At 43.0% G+C, this 20,947-nt stretch overlaps 1 long non-coding RNA gene and 1 other non-coding gene across 2 annotated transcripts in view; both read left to right on the top strand.

Moving 5' to 3' along the window:
- The window catches only part of LOC133049935 (uncharacterized), a 28,298-nt gene extending 14,074 nt beyond the window's left edge, over nt 1–14,224 (top strand). Inside the window, exons 2-5 of the long non-coding RNA XR_009691497.1 lie at nt 433–545; nt 5,819–5,882; nt 11,816–12,006; nt 12,117–14,224. This is a non-coding gene — a long non-coding RNA (uncharacterized LOC133049935). The remainder of the gene's footprint in view (nt 1–432; nt 546–5,818; nt 5,883–11,815; nt 12,007–12,116) is intronic.
- On the top strand, nt 9,876–9,987 carry LOC133050252 (U6 spliceosomal RNA). The gene has a single exon (XR_009691569.1). It is a non-coding gene; the product is annotated as a U6 spliceosomal RNA (small nuclear RNA).
- Nucleotides 14,225–20,947: the final 6,723 nt, after the last annotated feature.

Genomic DNA, 20,947 nt, shown 5'->3' with positions numbered 1-20,947 from the left:
GCTCAAGGTGATACTGGTGGGCTGGGGGAGCCCACAAAGAAGGAAAATTGGTGGAGGGGATATGGCTAAGGGACTCAATTCAAGGAACAGTGTATATTTCCTACCCAGTATTATTGTTTTCTTTCATTTTTCTCCTTTATAATTTCCTTGTTATTTTTAAGCCTTCAATAAATTGTCTCAAATGCTCACCTAGGCATTTGTTGCACTTTTAGGAAGTGAGGGAGGGGCTTGCAACTCTCCTTGAATACAGCAGGAGCCTGGCTTGCATGGAACAGTGGTAAGAAGTGCAGTGGGGGAACTGAGGGACAGTCCTTGGAGCATGGTCTAGAAGGAGAGTTTATTTGGGGACCCCATCGGAATTCCATGAGTATGGTAGAGTGAGTTTCTGTTTGCCTAATATCTCATTTTTTCCTCCATCTTTTGCTGTGGAAGGATTTTACTCTGCCACCATGCTGAACTCAGGAGAGGCCATTTGACTTGCTGCGGCCAGTGAGATGTGTGCACAAGGGACAGGTGTCACTTCTGGGCAGAAGCACTAAGAATCGGTGTGTATTTCGCCCACGTCTCCCTTCCCTCGGTCCGTCCCAACTGGTCCTGGAATGTTGCTCCTCCTCACTGTGGGCCATTGAGTGAAGGTGAGGGGGTCAAAGCCACAGCCAACTTTTGTTTGACATGTTATATTGGTGTGAAGGTTAATTTTATGTGTCAGCTTGAGTGGATCACAGGGTGCCCAGATATTAACTAAAGAATTTTTTCCCAGATGTGTCTGTGAGAGGGTTTCCAGATGATATTAGCATTCGAAGGATGGGACTCAGTAAATTTACCTCCTCAGTGTAGGTGGGTGTCATCCAGCCTGTTGAAAGCATGAACAGAACAAGAGGAGGAAGGAAGAATTCTTGATCTTCTCTGTTTTGGTTCTTGAGCTGGGACATCTCATTTTATCTTCTCCTATGCTTGGGCTAGGATTTCTACCATGAGCTCCCATGGGTCTCAAGCTTTCAGACTTGGACTGAACTACACAACCAGTTTTCCTGGGTCTCCAGGTTGCAGGTTTTGGGGATGTCTTAGACTCCATAATCACATGAGCCAATTTCTCATTATCTATCTATCTACAATTTGTTCTGTTTCTCTGAAAAATCCTGACTAAGAAAGCAGGCAATAGGTAAACATTTGCAGCAATAAGTTATTGAGACTGGGGGTTATTTGTTACTGAAGTGTAGCCTGGCCTATCCTGACCCATACAGTAGGACTTTTCACAAACATGAAGGAAGTAACATATGCAAGACTAAACCTCTGTGTTTAGTCTTGAGGGAGAGCTGATCTATATTATTTGGCATCTGCAGTTCAAATCCTGTGAGTCTCTGAGTTAAACTTTGACTGGTACTTGCACTTGGCTTACCGTGTTCAGGCCAAGAAGTATATTTTGGTGCCTTTGAACGATGTCTTTTCTTCACCATAAGTGGTGTAGTTGCTACCAGCTCCAATCTCAACTTTTGCTGCTAATGTTTTCCTTTTATTTTATGTTCAGGGACTCCAGTAATAACTGTCTAGAGAGCTCTGTACGCTAATTCAGAGACACTGTTTGATGAATGTTGGTTTGACTTGTACAGATTTGTCAAAAATGATATTTAAGAAAACAGCTGCTGCCTTGATGAAACCTGATTGTTTCTGTCTTGAGTCCTTCCCAAATTTGTATGTATATTAGCAAGTTGATCTGAGTATTATGTTTTCCAACGAAATGATTTGATTTTAGGCAGATAATATCATGTACATTAAAAAAAAGACAAACCATGTAATTCTGCAAGAGCAGGGACCCAGATGAATTAGAAAGGCCTCATTAGTTCCAGTGGGGGGTGTCGGGGGGAGTTGATAGGCGTGTCCCACTGACAATGGAGAAGTCACAGCACCGAGGTGGGCAGCCTGAAGCTGCACTCAGCAGGCGACCCCATAAACACTCTAATTGCTCACTCTTCTGCCCAGGTGTCTCTTGGTAAAGGCAGGTAGAGGACGCAAAGCAATTACCCAGATAATTAAGGAAAAACAAACCTGTGTGTGGCAGGTAACTTGGGGAACTTTTACTCAATTTTCTAGGCAACCATTGAAATTCTTTGCCTCCCTGTTGTCAGCAGGAATATGATCTGGCTCATAACAGCTACTTTAACAATTATAATGCTCTCAGTTGGTAAATATCACTTCCTAGGAACTCCTGTACTCATCAATCTAGAGTTTGAAATAGCTCGTGGGATCTCAGGGCTGTATTGTTCCCACTGATTCATGGCAAAACCACCAATAACTGCTGTGAAAATGTTAGGCTATTTGTGAAACTTTGGAAACAGCTTCTGGCAACTCTTGTTTTGTGATTCTGGGTAAGACAAGACCTGCACCCTCACAGGCTGGGCAAATGAGATTCCAGCTGTGATGGAGGCCAGGGAAGGGGATTCACTGTCAGTCTCTGTATGAGGCATTTGCTACGTTTTAGCTCCAACACATTCCTAGGAGGCAGGTCCTACTACCATCACTTTAGAGATGAGAAAATGCAGCCTTTATTGGGCACACACTGGTGAGTGATAAAACTAAAATTTCCACCCAGATCTTTTTGATTCCAAAGTTATTTTTACTCCCCCAGTGGCCTTGAGAGAATCCAGGGCACCTACAGACAGTGTAATAAAAAGCAGAGGCATCACTTTGCTGACAAAGGCCTGTATAGTCAAAGCTATGGTTTTTCCAGGAGTCATGTATGGGTATGAGTGAGAGTTGGACTATAAAGAAGGCTGAGCACTGAGGGACTGATGTTTTCAAGTTGTGGTGTTGGAGAAAACTCTTGAGAGTCTCTTGGACTCAAGGAGATCAAACCAGTCAATCCTAAAGGAAATCAGCCCCAAGTATTCATTGAAAGGACTGAAGCTCCAATACTTTGGCCACCTGATGTAAAGAGCTGACTCCTTGGAAAAGACCCTGATGCTAGGAAAGATTGAGGGCAGGAGGAGAAGGGGGTGACAGAGGATGAGAGGGTTGGATGGCATCACCAACTCAATGGACATGACTTGGAAATGGCGAAGGATAGGGGAGCCTGGCATGCTGCAGTCCACGGGGTTGCAAAGAGTCAGACATGACTTAGCGACTGAACAACAACAGTAATATAGTTTAAAAAAACTCATGGATGTTTCTGTTGTCAGTGGGACTGGAAATTATGTTAAGGGAATGGTTCTCAAAGTTTAGCAAGCGTTAGAATCATCTGTAAGACTAGAAAACACACTGATGTCTGGTAACACACCTGGAGAGTCTGGCTCATCGGGTCTGGGTTAGGGCCCAGTATTCGCGCTTCTGACAAGTTCCCAAGTGATGCTGCTTCTGGCACCCAGGGACCATATGTGAGAACCACCACCACATTCAGGGACTCAGAGAACTCAGAGAATTTGATGTGACAATTAGCATAATGGGAATGAAATCAGATATCTGCAAAATCACCTTAGAAAGAATGGTTGAGAATACATCCTGACCAATAGTGAAACTAACACATTCTAGTGAGAATATGGGGGAGTTTGTAATTTCCTCGGTTCTCTCTCATTGCAACAAAAATTTGAAGTGACGGACGGACCAGTGTTACAGCTCTGTGTTACAGCTCAGTTTTATTTAGAAAGCAAAGGAAAATACATCCTCCAGGCTTGAGGGTGGGCCAACCCAAAGAGAGGAAGAGAAGAGAGGCCCCGGCCCAATTTTGGCTCCTCTTTTTATGTCTTTTTTTTTTTTTTTTCAGTATATATCTCTTTTTTTTTTTCATTTACTTTTATTAGTTGGAAGCTAATTACTTTACAATATTGTAGTGGTTTTTGCCATACATTGACATGAATCAGCCATGGATTTACATGTGTTCCCCATCCCGTTGTGTTCCCCATCCCGATCCCCCCTCCTGCCTCCCTCTCTACCCATCCCTCTGGGTCTTCCCAGTGCACCAGCCCTGAGCACTTGTCTCATACATCCAACCTGGGCTGGTGGTCTTTTTCACCCTTGATAGTATACTTGTTTCAATGCTGTTCTCTCGAAACATCCCTCCCTCGCCTTCTCCCACAGAGTCCAAAAGTCTGTTCTGTACATCTGTGTCTCTTTTTCTGTTTTGCATATTGGGTTATCGTTACCATCTTTTAAAATTCCATATATATGCATTAGTATACTGTATTGGTCTTTATCTTTCTGGCTTACCTCACTCTGTATAATGGGCTCCAGCTTCATCCATCTCATTAGAACTGATTTAAATGAATTCTTTTTAATGGCTGAGTAATATTCCATTGTGTATATGTACCATAGCTTCCTTATCCATTCATCTGCTGATGGGCATCTAGGTTGCTTCCATGTCCTGGCCATTATAAACAGTGCTGTGATGAACATTGGGGTACACATGTCTCTTTCAGTTCTAGTTTCCTCGGTGTGTATGCCCAGAAGTGGGAGTGCTGGGTCATATATCAGTTCTATTTCCAGTTTTTTAAGAAATCTCCACACTGTTCTCCATAGTGGCTGTACTAGTTTGCATTCCCACCAACAGTGTAAGAGGGTTCCCTTTTCTCCACACCCTCTCCAGCATTTATTGCTTGTAGACTTTTGGATAGCAGCCATCCTGACTGGCGGGTAATGGTACCTCATTGTGGTTTTGATTTGCATTTCTCTGATAATGAGTGATGTTGAGCATCTTTTCATGTGTTTGTTAGCCATCTGTATGTCTTCTTTGGAGAAATGTCTGTTTAGTTCTTTGGCCCATTTTTTGATTGGGTCATTTATTTTTCTGGAATTGAGCTGCCGGAGTTGCTTGTATATTTTTGAGATTAATCCTTTGTCTGTTGCTTCGTTTGCTATTATTTTCCCCCAATCGGAGGGCTGTCTTTTCACCTTGCTTATAGTTTCCTTTGTTGTGCAAAAGCTTTTAAGTTTAATTAGGGTCCCATTTGTTTATTTTTGCTTTTATTTCCAATATTCTGGGAGGTGGGTCATAGAGGAGCCTGCTGTGATTTATGTCGGAGAGTGTTTTGCCTATGTTCTCCTCTAGGAGTTTTATAGTTTCTGGTCTTACATTTAGATCTTTAATCCATTTTGAGTTTATTTTTGTGTATGGTGTTAGAAGGTGTTCTAGTTTCATTCTTTTACAAGTGGTTGACCAGTTTTCCCACCATTGCAACAAAAAGAATAAAATACTTAGGAGTATATCTACCTAAAGAAACGAAAGACCTATATATAGAAAATTATATGTCTTTTCTCCTCCCCCTGGGCCTGTCCTATGTAAACTGGGCCAGCCAGGAGTGCTGTTTGTTCTACCTGAGGTCCTCACTCTGGTCCTTGGACCTTCCTTTGTTCTATTTTTGTGGGCTTTTCCCTTCTTTGTCTTTTAGCCACCGCCATTCTGGACTCCCCCCCACCCCACCCCATTCTAACTACCTAACAGTTGGAAGAGAGGCATTAATCATTAATAACAGAACAGACAATTCCCCTCTGAAAGGAAGAAGTGATCAAATGGTCTGTTTCTACCTTTCCTACTGATCCTCTGGACACTAAGCACCCTTGGTGGTTATTTAGTCACTAAGTCGTGTCCAACTCTTGCAGACTCATGGACTGTAGCCTACCAGGCTGCTCTGTCCATGGGTTTTTCCAGGCAAGAATACTAGAGTGGGTTGCGATTTCTTTCTCCAGGGGATCTTCCAGACCCAGCAATTGAACCCAGGTCTTCTGCACTGCAGGCAGATTCTTTACTGACTGAGCTACAAGGGAAGCAAGCAACCTTATGAACATTAATTCACTTAACTTATTTGATTAATTTATTTTATTTTTCCAGGTGTCTGACATCTGAAGAGGTTTCAAGCTGGACGATTTTTCAGGAGCACCTCTGCCTAATCCTGGTGGGTGCCATTTGTATTGAATTCTATGTAAATGGTGCCCCCTGGAGGAGTGGACAGGAATATCATCCTAAGTGAAGGATCTAGCGTTGTTAGTTACATATGACTTGTATGCCCCTAGATTCTACTCTCATATCAAACTAGAAAACTGAGGACCTATAAGCACAGTCACTCTGAGAAGCTTTCCCTTGAGAAAGATTTTTCTAGGCAATATTCCAAGTAACCCAGGATCTACAATTCTTCAAACAAGTGAAAATGGTAGGAAAAAATGGTTAACACATCCAAATGCTATCAGGATGTGTATCTTGCGTCTCTGTTTTGTGGGGATAAAATTATCGCAAGATTTGACTTTACAAAGTAGAAATTGTGACTGAGATGGAAACAAATGTGTGTCTTCATGAGAGAGCAAGAAGTGTCTTAGTTGGAACCCTTTGGTACAGAGGGGTTATTCTATCAATGCCATGAGCGTAAAACCTGGAAGAGGCTCTGCACAAGATCCACTGATGTTCCATGCCTCATGACCCTCTTCCCCCCATCAGAAGATCAAACTTATTTTTTGTGTCATGCTTTTCTATGACCTGCTACTTTTCCAAGAACCCCTGTATTCAAAGTATATACTTAACAGCTATGTGTCCTTAGTTATCCTTCCTGGGTCTCTCCTTCCTTATTTATGGGATGATTACAAAGATTACCAATAGAGAGAGATAGATTGATAAAGCTGAGGACAGTGATTGACATACCCTGGCATCTATGAATGTTACCTGTTACTGTTATTATTCAGACATGCTTATGAAGAAGGCCCTGTGGATGACTTGTGCATCTCAGATATTTAAGGGATTGGCTTCCCTTGTAACTCTATCAGTAAAGAATCCACCTACAGTGCAGGAATCCGCCTTCAATGCAGGAGACCCGGGTTTGATTTGTGGGTCGGGAAGACCCCCTGGAGAAGGAAATGGCAACCTACTCCAGTATTCTTGCCTGAAAAATCCCATTGTCAGAGGAGCCTGGTAGGCTACAGTCCATGGGATAGCAAAGAGTCAGACATGATGTAGCGACTAAACCACCAAGGGATTGGAAAGTGTTTAATTATGGGAGATAATATCAGGTGGGCTTCCCTTGTGGCTTAACTGGTAAAGAATCTGCCTGTAAAGCGGGAGACCTGGGTTTGAACGCTGGGTATGGAAGACCCCCTGGAGAAGGGAAAGGCTACCCACTCCAGTATTCTGGCCTGGAATTCCATGGACTGTATAGTTCATGGAGTCGGGAAGAGTCGGACATGACTGAGTGACTTTCACTTTCACTTTCAATACTGGGTAGTCTAATCCACATCTACAAGACGGAGAGCTAGAAAGGCATTGAAGGTAGTTAGATAAGAGAACCAGTAGCGAGATGTAACCTTGAACTCATCTGGAAAGTAGGTTATCAGAAGTAAATGATTCCAGGGATTTTCCTGGTGTTGCAGCAGTCACCACTCCGTGCTTCCAGTACAGGGAGCCCAGGTTTGATCCCCGGTCAGGAAATTAGATCCCACATGCCCCATGCCACAACTAAGACTGGCACAGCTACATAATTAAAAATAAGCATTTTTAAAAAGGAATATATGACTCCAATCTGATGACATTAGAAGGGTCTGTGGACATGGGAATCGTATTTGGGAGAAAAGAAACAAATGTTGTCCATGGTGTGTGACCCAAATTCCCTCTCCCTCTTAAGAGTCATCTCACTCTAATGAGAGTTGTTTATACTGCCACTGGTAGACTACTAGGATCTGGAAATCAATTTATATTAACTGTGACCAGCATTAAAAAAAGAGAACAGAATGTAAAAGACCAGTGTCCCTTCATTGCATAGTGAGTAAACATTGTTTCATAAAACTTAGTTATGCATGCCCATGTGGACAGGGTCATGATGCATGATGTGTTTTTTAACATGGATTTTGGTACAAGGAGTTTGAAAGTCTCTGCTCTAATGTATTCACTAGTGTAGGGAGTTTCCTCTGCTCTTGCAAGGTCTTCTTTGTCTATTCTCCAGGCTGCTTTTTTTCTCCCCAGCCTTTTCTGAGCCAAAGCAAGTACCTACTTCTTGCCCTTCTAGTGGGGGAGCCTGGCCTCAGGGTACCTTCTAAAGTGATCTTTTCATCTTTGCAAAGTCCTGGAGGTGATGGCAAGCCTGATGGGGATCATCAATTCCCCTCTTTTTTTTTTTTTTTAATGATCCAGTTGCTCACATCTTTCAAATCTTTCATTAAGGTTTTGGTGAAATACTTTAAACTTTGCTGCTTACCTTTAGTTTTCCTGAAGCCCAGGAAGCCCGTGGCCTGGAATTGCAGTCCTGGGCCGGGGTCACTTCTGCCAGGCTCCTGCTTCATGACTGTGATTCCCTGACCTCAGGGTGACATCCCTCACGGCTGGAGAGCTCTTCTTGCAATTTACAACCTGCAGATAATTATTCATTTGGGGAGGGAACTGCTGCCTCATACAGAGTTCCATGCATTTTTTATTTACTTATGAATATTTTAAAATGGCGGGTCAAGTTTAAAATATCTATTTTAGATCCACCTGTCTCCTCTCCTCCTCCTGGCTCTGACCATGCTTTTCCAAGGGGTCTTAGAGGAAGAAGAAGGCTTGGTCTGCCTGTTTGCTCCTTATCCCTCATTTCTTGGGTCACTTTTCTTCTTAATTACAGAGGGGAGATGGAAAGGGCTGGATCTGTCATTCCTGGGGTGCATTGGCCATCCCTTGGCTATTGCTTCCTGTTTTAAACACTTATTTATTTATCTATGGCTGTGCCACGGCATGTGGGATCTCAGTTCCCTGACCGAGGATCGAACCCCATGTCCCCTGCAGCGGAAGCGTGGAGTCCTGACCACTGGACCTCCAGGTAATTCCATTGGCTATTCCTTCTTAGGTTGCAATGGACCAAATACAGATACCCCCTGAGGGTGGACATCCCTTGCTGCTTCCTTCCTGGGGTACACGTGTGAGTTCCTTATGGACCCCTCACTATGAACCCAGAGCTCCATCTCTTGTTTCCATGAAGTTTCCTACCAAAGGAGACTAACTAGCTCAAATTCTTGGAATCCCACCGCAGCTTTCACTACCAGTGATACACCCCGCCGTTCTTTTCCCCTCACTGGGGACACCCACGCTGTGTGTGGCCCTCTTGTCTGCAATACAGTAAGTGTGGCTTTAGCCCAGCTACCTTCTGCAGTCAGCCATGCGTCACGGCAGACTCAGGATTCCTGGAAATGCCAGGTAGCAGGAGAGCTGCTTTTCCCACTTCTAGTCTATCTGAGTCATCCTCTCTCCTGCTCAGGGAGTGAGCAGCTCAGCACGACTGCCCCATCAGCCAGGGTCCCCTGTGGATCAAGATGCCCATCTTCTCTTGTTTCTGACACCCCAATATCTATGAGTGTTCCCCTTTTTTCTCCCTCCGTGGAAAGTACTGGGGCTCTCACCTTTTCACTGATGACTCCAATAGGCAGTCTCTCCTCCCTCTTGTCTCCGTGGTCTTGTGCTTGCTTTGGGCAGGGGGAATGGGTGAGATCAGTACAGCTTGTTGACTCCGGTCTATTGAACTGTTCTGCAGGGGTTCACGCTTTCAGCTGTTGACAGCTGTCTTTAGAATGGGAGGTGCTTGGTGTGTCTCTGCCTTCTGCTCTGGGTCTCAGTCACCGATTCTGAGACAAGAGAATCACTATCATCAACACCCCATGGTGTGCGAGATGAGGGGTCCGTATCATCCACTCTAGTCATACCTCAAAGAGTTAAGATGGGTGTTCACTTTGGCAGCACCTGTACTAAAATCAGGGCTTCCCAGGTAGCTCAGCAGTGACGAATCCACCTGCAATGCAGGAGACACAGGTTCCCTCCCTGGGTCAGGAAAATGCCCTGGAGAAGTAGGTGGCAACCCACTTCAGTATTCTTGCCTGAAAAGTCCACAGGAAAGCCTGGTGGGTATATAGTCCATGGGCTCACAAAGCAGTTGGACATGGATTTAGCAACTAAAACAAACAACTAAAACTACAAAAATTGGAAGGATACAGAGGAGATTAGCATGGCCCCTGCACAAGGATGACATGTAGATTTGTGAAGCATTCCATATTTTTTTTACAGTGGAATGTGACTCAGCCATAAAAAGGAATGAAATAGTGCCATTTGCAGAGGCATGGACCTAGAGACTCTCATACAGAGTGAAGTAAGTTAGAAAGAGAAAAACAAATATATAATATCTCTTATGTGTGAAATCCAGAAAAGTGGTATTGATGAACTTACTGACAAAGCAGAAATAGAGACAAAGATGTAGGGAACAAACTTATGGACACCAAGGTAGGGGGAGAGGGGTATGGGATCAATTGGGAGGTTGGGATTGACATGTGTGCATTATTGATACTGTGTATAAAACAAATAGCTAATGAGAACCTACTGTTTAGCACCGGGAACCTTACTCCATGACCTGTGGGGATCTAAATGGGAAGGACATCTAAAGAAGAGTGGATATATGTATGTGTAAACGCGACTCACTTTGCTATATGCCAGAGACTAACACAACATTGTAAAGGAACTACACTCCAATAAAAGTTAATTAAAAAGAAGAAGTAAGTAAATTGGGCCTTAAAAAAAAGAGTTAAGTTGGAAAGCTCTGAAACTGAAATTTTGAAATGTCTGTAAACATCCCTGAACATATTGCCAAGAGATGGTGTCTTTTCTCGAGAGAAAATCTGTTCTGATTGGAAAGGCTTGTGGACTTGAGATTGGACCTCGTTCACACGGCAACTGCAACACTGTCCCCCAAAATATACGTTGTGCTGAGTCGCTCAGTCGTGTCTGACTCTTTGCGACCCCATGGACTGTAGCCCGCCAGGCTCCTCAGTCCATGGAGATTCTCCAGGCAAGAACACTGGAGTGGGTTGCCATGCCCTCCTCCAGGGGATCTTCCCAACCCAGGGATCGAACTCAGATCTCCTGCATTGCAGGTGGATTCTTTACCATCTGAGCCACCAGGGAAGCCCAAGAATACTGGGGTGGGTAACCTATCTCTTCTCCTCCAGTGGATCTTCCCAACCCCGGAATCAAACCAGAGTTTCCTGCAGTGCAGGCAGATTCTTTACCAGCTGAGCTACCAGGGAACCCTGCACCGCCTCCCCCCCCACCCCCCCGCCCCAATCAGATACTTCTCAAAATTAAATGGGGGAAACTAAAAATGCACAAAAGAAGGGGAGGAATTCCCCTTTCCCAGAATAAGCAAATATATCTTGGTCTGTAATGCATTTCCATAAAATACAAGTAACTAGAAAAAAACAACATCATAATTACTCTCAGTACAGTTTTATTTTCAGGAATCATAGAATTTATGGGATTTCAAACATTGACCTGAAAAAAAAAAATGGTATTTTAAAAGCTACCTTTATATTATTTGACTATTTAGTAACTAGTTTACCATCCTTATGGCATGTCATATGTGAATTTTTGATATTTTTCCCCAAATAGCATCTGTTAATTTACTACCATAGAAATGGACTTAACCATTAGGAAACATTCAAATGGTGGTAAAGGTACGTTAAATGTCCACCTCTCTTTTTTTTAAACCTAAGGTGGATGCTAACCTGTAAGGATGCAGGGGCAAATTAACATATGAGGTGGTGAAGACAGTGTCTCTGCTCTGAACACACACTCAGAAATACCGTTTGAATGTCCATCACCGTGACTTCTTGACCGAGTCACATTATCAGTGAAGTGAAGTGAAGTCGCTCAGTCATGTCTAACTCTTTGTGACCCCATGGACTATAGTACTGCTCCTCTGTCCATGGGGTTTTCCTGGAGGGGAAGGGATGGCAGTTCTCTTGCTGAAGCTCTCAGAATTAATGCTCTTCTTCATCCTCTTCATTCTCTGCTCTGACCTGGCCTCCCATCTTTCTTTCTTTTTTTTCCACGCAGGATCTTAGTTCCTCAACACGGGATCCTCAAACTTGTGCCCCTGCAGTGGTAGCATGGAGTCCTAACCACTGGACCACCAGGGATGTCCCTGGGCTTCCATTTTGGAGGCTTCTGCAATGACTTCAGTTTCAGCACTGACATATCCCTTCCATGGTTACAGACCCCAAGGAGTTGCTCTTCCACCTGCCCAGGTGACAATAGTGTGTGATTTCAAAATTCATGGTTTCCTATGGCCCTCACTCAACAAGGAAAGTGTACCCTCTTCTCACCAGAGGTACTTTTCTTTGATTCCTTCTTTCAGCTTCTCATACCTTCTGAGCTCAGATCAAGCTTGAGACAAGTTACCCAGCATCTAGACTGAAAGGACATGAGTTTGAGCAAACTCCGGGACATACTGAAGGACAAGGAAGCCTGGCATGCTGTAGTCCATGTGGTTGCAGAGTTGGACATGACTTAGCGACTAAAGAACAACAAGATTGAAAGGAAACAGTATACTTACAAAACTACATCCCAAATAGTTTATTCTTGGTCATTGGTTGAGGCTACATTCTGGCTCTCACTTTGAAGTGGGGGTAATATTCAAAATGCATACTTAATGACCAGTTGTCTTGGCACCATGATGGAGTGGGGAACTGACTAATTGCTAGGTCAAACCAGTGCACATAGGCTGAATATAAGATTGGACAGGGGTCCCAAACAGGCAGACCTCTGGGCCATGTTGCCAGTGTATGAGTTTTGTTAGTTATGCAGCATGATTTTGTACTCTGTTTCTGAGCCTTTAGGCCTTTAGAGCGCATGTCCTCTTGCATTTCCAGTCACGAAATTAAAAGACACTTGTTCCTTGGAAGAAAATTTATGACCAACCTAGACAGCATATTAAAAAGCAGAGACATTACTTTGCCAATAAACCTCCATCTAGTAAAAGCTATGGTTTTTCCAGTAGTCACGTATGGATATGAGAGTTGGACTATAAAGAAAGCTAAGTGCCGAAGAATTGATGGTTTTGAACTCTGGTGTTGGAGAAGACTCTTGAGAGTCCCTTGGACAGCAAGGAGATCCAACCAGTCCATCCTAAAGGAAATCAGTCATGCATATTCATTGAGAGGACTGATGCTGAGGCTGAAACTCCAATGCTTTGGCTATCTAATGCGAAGAACTGACTCATTGGAAAAGACCCTGATGCTGGGGAAGATTGAAGGCATGAGAAGAAGGGGACGACAGAGGATGAGATGGTTGGATGGCATCACTGACCCAATGGACCTGAGTTTGAGTAAACCTTGGGAGTTGGTGATGGACAGGGAGGCCTGGCGTGCTGCAGTCCATGGGGTTGTAAAGAGTCGGATACGACTGAGCGACTGAACTGAACTGATCTTGTCTCATGTCTTAGAACTTACTGGCTTTGCTGGTTTGTCTTACCTCTGCTTCCTGGAAACCATCTGCCTGTGCCAGACTATTTTTCAAACCTTTCTTTGAGGTCCCATATTTATCCCGGGGTGGTTCACTTTGATTTGTCTCTTAAAAGATCCCAGATTATTATGACCTGGACAGGTCCTCATATAGGTGGGAATTGTAGGACCTCCTCGACTGCTGGGCCTAAATTTCCACAGAGGTAGGCATCCCATTCTGAATCTGAACTACATCAATATTACAGCTACTCATTAAATTGTAATTGACTTGGAAAGGAGAAACTAAACATAGAAACAGACAATGGCCAGGCCCTATGTAAAAATAGAATTCTGACCCACAGCCTACAACAAACTCACCCAGGAAACCAACCCCTTTATTGACAATAAACCGTTCAGGAAGCCAGCCTGTCATACGTCAGACTGCTGACTTGTTTGAAGTCAGACTACTATTTCTAATAACAATCTAGGGAGCATTCCGTGTGGTCAGACTCCAGTCTTCACTGCTGAGGCCTCAGGTTCAATCTCCAGTCAGGGAACTAAAATCCCACAAGATGCAAGGCCAAAAAAACCCACAAACAAACTCACAAACCCACAACAAAACAAAAGGCAAGACAAACAAAAAACCCAAAAGAAACAATCTAGAAGGTTACACAGTAATTTTTGTAACAGTCGACCCCAAATGACCAGAATTGTATTAAAAACAGCTTCCCAAATTTTTGTCCCACTTCCAACTGAGGGTCAGTCAGAAAAAGCCAAATATGTACCCTTAACCGTTCATGGAAGAGACCCTGCTGTGATTTAGCCCTCCTCCAGCTTTCCTGGGCCCAGAGCCTCTAGTCAGAGCACACCTGAAGCCTCTCTATTTTGTACCATCAAGTTTCCTACTTCCCTGCCTGCCTTTGCATCCTTGCCAAGATGCCAGGGACAGTGGTCGGACTCACTGCTTATCCAAGTTCTGAATAAATAGCCCTTCATTGTTCTCATTTGATTGGTCTTTGTTTATTTCCACAGAAATACATTCAATTCTAACTCTTTAGATGTCATGATAATAATAAAAGCCTTCAGTAAAATTTAGGCAAATTATTTTAGAAAGGAAAATAAGATTTTTTTTTTTTTTGCATTTTGTAAGAGTTTTAAGGAGGGTGGTGTGGAGGGAGGAAAATGTCCCCTTTAGCATCTTGTTTTTTTAAAATTCATATTTACATTTATTTTTAATTGTAGGATAATTGCTTTACAATATTGTGTTGGTTTCTGCCATACTTTAACATCTTTCGAATCTCCTGATTCAATTTTCTGATTTTTCCCACTACTACATAAATTTGCAATAAAACAGCCGACTGTAAAATGTTGAACTTTGCTACTTTAAAGCTGAAAACTTTTTTTGAAGCTTAAGGCAGTCGTTTCTGCAAAAGATGGCTTTTGGGTTTATTAATTAAAAAGAAGGCAGGGAGTATTTGAAATATTATCATCTGGGTGACTTTATTCTACATTTATAAATACAGCCTCACCACGATGAAGAGAAATTGCAAAGAGTTTGGAATATGGTGATAGCTTAAAACTGAAAATAATTCTTTTTAACATGAATAATTACCCCACCAGTTTTATAACCTAATAAAAATCAAAGAAAAACCCTGGGCATTTTAATTATGAGAAATCATATGTACTCGGGGAAATTAGAAACATAACCCACATACTTGTACTTCACAATCCTCATTTCAGAAATTCTCTCCCTGGAGATTTTCTGAAGTGGATTTCATGAACTCGCTTCTTGGCAGGATCCAATAAACCCAGAGTTCAGTATGGGACATACTGGTTTTTGAGTTCGAGTTTAGCAACAGTTTACTTCACATTAAAAAAAAAAAGGAAAAAACAACTTCCCTAGTGGCTCCGATGGTAAAGAACATGCCTACAATGCAGAGGACCCAGGTTCAATCCCTGGATCTGGAAGATCCCCTGGAGAAGGGAATGGCAACCCACTCCAGTATTCTCGCCTGGGAAATCCCTTGGACCGAGGAGCCTGGTGGGCTATATGTAGTCCATCCTGTCTCGAAGAGTCAGACCCGACTCAGCAACTGAACAACAAATGTTTATTGGCGTGTAACACTTCACAATGTTCTGTTAGTTCCGCCGTGCAACGAAGGGTATCAGGTATACATACGTCTGTTCCCTCTCGGGCTTTCTTCCTACCCCCGAACCCCCATCCCACCCACCTAGGTCATCACAGAACACTGAAGGGAACACTCTGTACTATATATCAGGGTCTCATGGGCTATTTTACACATGGTACCAACTTAGCATGCACGCATGCATTGGAGAAGGGAATGGCAACCCACTCCAGTATTCTTTCCTGGAGAATCCCAGGGACAGAGGAGCCTGGTGGGCTGCCGTCTATGGGGTCGCACAGAGTCGGACGTGACTGAAGAGACTTAGAAGCAGCAGCAGTGTATATATGTCAATCCTAATCTCCCAATTCATCCCAACCTCCCCTCCCCGCACCTTGTTCACCCTCTGTTCTCTATGTCTGTGTCTATTCCTGCCCTGCAAACAGGCTTATCTGTACCGTTTTTCTAGATTTCATATATATTTGTCAATATATAGAGAGTGAAATAAGTCAGCAGGAGGATAACTTCACATTGAACTGACATGTGGAGTAGATGTCTTTGGACAGTGTTTCCATTATATTTGTTCCTTTTAAAATATGGATTTTTTTCTTCTATACGCTAGACAGAGACAGATGAGAGTACCCTGATAATTTTCTCACTTTCTAATTATCCCTTTAAAGTTTACTCTAATGTCTCTTATACCCATTACCCATATTATGATGTAATTCCTACATCCTTCAGGGAATTCCCCAAAGACTCTCTTTCTGGATGTCTCTATTGGTGGTTGTGCTTTGAAGAAAAGGACATCAGAGGTGTTCAATTAGCACTTGTTGACAAATTGATTCAACACAAACTAATGTTACATTAGCCTCAGTTTGGAAGATATGCTGAAACAATAACAGTCACTTAGCACTTATTTTACTGGTTTTGGATTATCTGGCCTGTTTCACCCCACCTCTGTGTTTTCTCTAATGAATTCACATTGACAATGTGTCTTTTGATTTTTTAATTATTCATTTTTGCTCTTGTGTAAGATGAGACTGTCTTGTACTCACTCAGCCCTAGACTGATTTGTTTACTTACTTGTGGTTGCGCTGAGTCTTCACTGCAGTGCCCTGGCTTTCCCCAGTTGTGGTGAGTGGGGGTCCCATTGCCATGGATGGGCTTCTCACTGCAGGGGCTTTCTCATCTCACAGCGTGATCGCTAGGCACCCTCGGGCTCAGTTGCCCCCAGGGCATGTGGAACCCTCCAGGACCAAGGATCAAACCCACAGACCCTGAAATGGCAGGTGGAGTCTTATCCACTCTCCCACCAGGGAATTCCCAGCCGGAGATTTTTAAGGATTAGAAGGACTTTCAGTGTTAACCTCCTAGCTTACCCTTCATTTATAGGCATGACCCTTCTCTACTTTCTCCAAACTTCAATGTGCCTAGAAAGCACCTGGAGGATTTATTAAAACTTGGAGTGTTAGCCCCCACCCCAGAGCTTCTGCTTCCCTAGGGTCCAAGAATTTTGCATATTTCAGGAGTTTCCAGGTGGTGCTGCAGGTCTCAGCACCACACGTTGAGATCTATTTCTGTCGTATCCTGTGCGAGAAACAGGAATCCCACTGTGTGTGTGTGTGTGTGTGTGTGTGTGTGTGTGTGTGTGTGTGTGTGAGTGGTGATGGAAATGGCGGTGGTGGTGATACAGAGGTACAGTTCAACAAGCACCATGTGTGGACATAGATCATTGTGAGGAAACTGCAGGCCTTTTGGAATCGGTCCAGGTCCCAAAGGTGTTCGGGAGAGGGAAAGAGAGGAAGAGAAAGCCTGATGTATTCCTGACAGCTGGACGCTTCTCCCATTTGGATTTCATTGGAATGAAGCTCCTAAATGATGTAAGCACCCCAGAGGGGCTGCTAAATTGTCACATCTCAGACACACATACAGAATTGGTATCTGCAGTTTATGCTGTCAGACTACATCATTAAAACTCTCTGCAGTGGTGGGGTAGCTAGATAAATATTTATACATCTGGCTGCACACAGCCACTGTTTATGTTTCCTTATTCTCCTGTTTTGTCTCAAGATATCTGAGTCAGATGGTGTAATTGGCTGTGAAGTTGAATTCCACCATCATAGTCATTCACCTGCTTAAAGATGGAAGTGGATGGATGATTTAGCGAGTCTTGTAACCTGTTTATTGTCTGCCAAATGGTAAAGACAAGCAGCTCTTCGCAGATTACTGGATGTCTCCAGTTATTATGAATTCTTATAAAGACACTGCAAACAGGTGAATGTCAGTTCAGCAGAATAACAGTACACACTGGTATTTGGATCATTCTTGTGTACTATAAAATTGCAAGTGGTTTCAGATTCTGAAAGGACTTTATAAGCTTCAGGTCTCAAGACTCAGATTTTAACAGCACATTGTCTTTTTTATTTCAACTTTGTTTAAAATATTTTATTATGGAAAATTGCAAGCATATCTGGAATTAGAGGGAAAAGTATAATAAACTTTGATGGTACTATCACCCAGATGCAATAATTATCATTATTTTGCCAATTGTGTTTAACCATTCTGCACTCTTGAGCCACAGTAACTTTACTAGTAAATACCTCATTTCTGGGGCTTCTCAGGTGGTGCTAGTGGTAAAGAACCTGCCTGCCAATTCAAGAGACATAAGACACATAGGTTTGATTCCTGGGCCAGGAAGATCCCCTGAAGGAGGACTTGGCAGCCCACTCCGGTATTCTTGCCTGGAGAATCCCATGGACAGAGGAGACTGTTGGGCTACAGTTGGTAGGGTCTCAAAGAGTTGGACACAACTGAAGAGACTTAGCATGCATGCACGCATCTCATTTCTAACACACAAAGACTTTAAAACAATATACCCACAATAGTATTATCATGTCTAAGAAAATTATTATTTGAAATATTATTCCAATACATGTTGAAAGTTTTTCAACTCAAAATTTGTTAGTTTGTCCTATTTGTTCCATCAGGACTCAAGCAAGTTTTTTTTTTTTTTCTAATGGGTTTTGGCTGATTTATCGTTTATGCTTCTATTATTGTTTAACAGTTTCCTCCTCTCCAGCCTCTTGTTTTTTTTAATAAGCCATTTATTTGTTGAAGACATGAGTCATTTTTCCTGTTGATTTCCTGCATTTTGTATTTGTTTGATTATTCTCTGTGGTCCAGTAGTCATGTAGAGATGAGAGAGTTGGACCATAAAAAAAAGGCTAAGCACCAAAGAATTGATGCTTTCAAATTAAGGTGCTGGAGAAGAGTCTTGAAAGTCTCTTGGACAGCAAGGAGATCAAACCAGTCAACCCTAAAGGAAATCAACCCTGAATATGCATTGGAAGGACTGATGCTGAAGCTGAAGCTCCAATACTTTGGTCATCTGATGTGAAGAGCCGACTCATTGGAAAAGACTCTGATGCTGGGAAAGACTGAGGACAGGAGGAGAAGGGGCCGACAGTGGATGAGATGGTTGGATGGCGTCACTTACTCAATGAGCATGAGTTTGCGCAAACTCCAGGAGATGGTGAAGGACAAGGAACTCTGGTGTGCTGCAGTCCATGGGTTGCCAAGAGTCAGACATGACTGAGTGGCTAACAAGGACAACAACCCTCATAAGGTGCTAACTTTACCTTTTCACTTCCTTCATGATGGAGGGCACTTTGTTCATCTTGGCCAATTATAGGTCTTGCCTTTACCCTCTGGATCCAGTGCTCTTTGACTTGTAAAAATTTCACTTTGGTTATCCACTTTTATGAAATTTTCTATTCTTTCCCAGATCAGGTTTGTTTATTTATTTATTTTTTGGTATGTTGACACTGTTTATTTTATTTTATTTTCCAGGTGATTTTTTTTTTCATTTATTTTTATTAGCTGGAGGCTAATTACTTTACAATATTGTAGTGGTTTTTGCCATACATTGACATAAATCAGCCATGGGTGTACATGTGTTCCCCATCCCAATCCCCCCTCCCACCTCTCTCCCCATCGGATCCCTCTGGGTCTTCCCAGTGCACCAGCCCTAAGCACCCAGATCAGGTTTAAAAAAAACATTTATTTATTTGCTTGGCTGCACTGGGTCTTAGTTGTGACATGTGAACTTTTAGTTGAGGCAGGTGAAGTTTCAGCTGCAGCGTGTGGGATTCAGTTCCCTGACCAGGGACTGAACCCAGGTCCCCTGCGCCGGGAGCATGGAGTTTTAGCCATGGGACCACCAGGGAAGTTCCTCTGCCAGATCAGTTTTGCAACCAGGTTCTAATTTTCCATCTTCATCTTAGAAACAAACAAGCCTAGGTCCCACAGCTCCTTGAGGATTAATTTCACTCATTTTCCGTTATTCCGTATAACCCAAATTCTCAAGGATTGTTAACTGTATTGTTCACTGGTTCCACCTGCTGAGCTTTTCTATAATGTATTCCAGTATGGCTTCTACACCGCCTCACCACTTTACTGAAATTTCTTGTCTCAGGATCACTGACAATCCTCACACAGCTATTTGCAATGCCTCCTTCTCTGTCCTCTTATCCACCCCTTGGGTATTTGATGGGGTTGGCCATTTACTTCTTGAAACACTCTCTTCTCTTGGCTATCATTACCCTATTGTTTTCTAATTTTCCAAACACACTGACTTCCTCAGTCAGTTTTCTTTCTCAGCTGGCTCCTCTTCCTCCCTTGAAGTAATGGCATTCCTCTGGTTTAAGTTGTGGATCCTCTTTCCTTTTCCTTTTACTCTTTCTCCCTGAGTGATCCCATTAATTCTCTGTTTTTTAAAAATCATTATTACTCAAGACTCCGAAGTTTATATCTCCAACCTAGATGATTTTTTTTTTTTTCTGAGCACCATATGCAACTTTGCTTACCTGACAGCTCAACCTGTCTGTATGTCTTACAGACACTTCAAATCATATACATCTAAGATTGTTGTTGTTCAGTCACTAAGTTGTGTCCGGCTCTGTGACCCCATGGACCAAAGCATGTCAGGTTCCTCTGTCCTTTAGTATTTCTTGGAGTTTGCTCAAATTCATGTCCATTGAGTCGTAATGCTATCTAAACCATCTCATCCTCTGCCTCTCCCTTCTCCTTTTGCCTTCAATCTTTCCGAGCATCCCAGTCTTTTCCAATGTGTCTTTGAGTCAGGTGGCCCAAGTATTGAAGCTTCAGTTTCAGCATTAGTCCTTCCAATGAATACATCTAAGATAGAACTTCTCATTTCTTTTCTATAAGTCAATACCCACCCCCATCTGTTCTATACCAATAAATGACATGATTTTCCTTTAGTTACTCAATCCAGGGGCTTCCCTGGTAGCTCAGTGGCAAAGAATCTGCATGTAATGCAGGAGACCCAGGTTCAATCCCTGTGTTGGGAAGATCCCCTGGAGGAGAACATGGCAACCCACTCCAGTATTCCTGCCTGGAGAATCCCATGGACTGAGGAGCCTGGCGGACTACAGTCCACAGGGTCATAAAGTGTCTGACATGACTGAAGTGACTGAGCATGCACATACTCAATCCAGAAACCTGAATAAACCCTGATTTTCTTTTCCCAGAACCCCATCCAAAGCATTGGTAACTTCAGCTGACTACTCTCCAAACTGCCTTGACTCTCTCTTTTCTCCCTC

Source organism: Dama dama, chromosome 31, assembly GCF_033118175.1.
Source record: "Dama dama isolate Ldn47 chromosome 31, ASM3311817v1, whole genome shotgun sequence".
Taxonomy (NCBI): domain Eukaryota; kingdom Metazoa; phylum Chordata; class Mammalia; order Artiodactyla; family Cervidae; genus Dama; species Dama dama.
The sequence above is the reverse complement of the archived record's forward strand: the minus strand, read 5'-3'. Positions and strand labels throughout refer to the sequence as shown.